This window comes from Frankliniella occidentalis, unplaced genomic scaffold (genome assembly GCF_000697945.3).
Source record: "Frankliniella occidentalis isolate FOCC.00 unplaced genomic scaffold, Focc_3.1 Scaffold292, whole genome shotgun sequence".
NCBI classification, from domain to species: Eukaryota; Metazoa; Arthropoda; class Insecta; order Thysanoptera; family Thripidae; genus Frankliniella; species Frankliniella occidentalis.
The window spans coordinates 121719-122354 of NW_026267418.1; positions in this window are offsets into that span (position 1 = coordinate 121719).

The window sequence follows — 636 nt, forward strand, 5'->3', positions numbered from 1 at the left end:
GTTGATTGTTTCTAGGCTTAGGCTTGTCACTTTTTTCACATAGGCTCCTCTAAGTTGGTTTCCCTTGGTCCCTTCATGTCACCTAAATCCTTAGCTCCCTAAATTTTTAATTTCTTGCCCCATTTCATTGTAGACAGACTTTACTTGAAGCACTTCTCAAACCTGGGGAATATATTGTTGACTTGAAATACAATTTAATTATTTAAAAAATATTTAGTCAAGCCAGTCAAATTATATTCATTTCTATCCAATTAGCATCATTTTAAGCTTCAGCCGTGTCAATATCACGAGCTGTTTTTGTTTAAATTCTTTACCAGCGCAGTTGTCTAAATAAATGAGGCCGTCACCAGTACAAAGTGTATTCCCTACGTATTAATGACACACCCTCACATCAAAATTTACATCAAACAATTTAGTCTGTAACTAATCTACACCTGGTTCTGTCTCATTTCACTCTAAAAAAAAATCAGTACAAAATTCTGTAACATTGTTACGCAGTAATTAACATATCACATGTTACAGAAATTTGTATCATTTTTGATACAGATTTCAATCTGTATCATGGATACGAAAATCTGTATCACCTGATAAAGAACATCTTTGGGATTTTAAAATTGTAATTCTTCATTTTGTTAC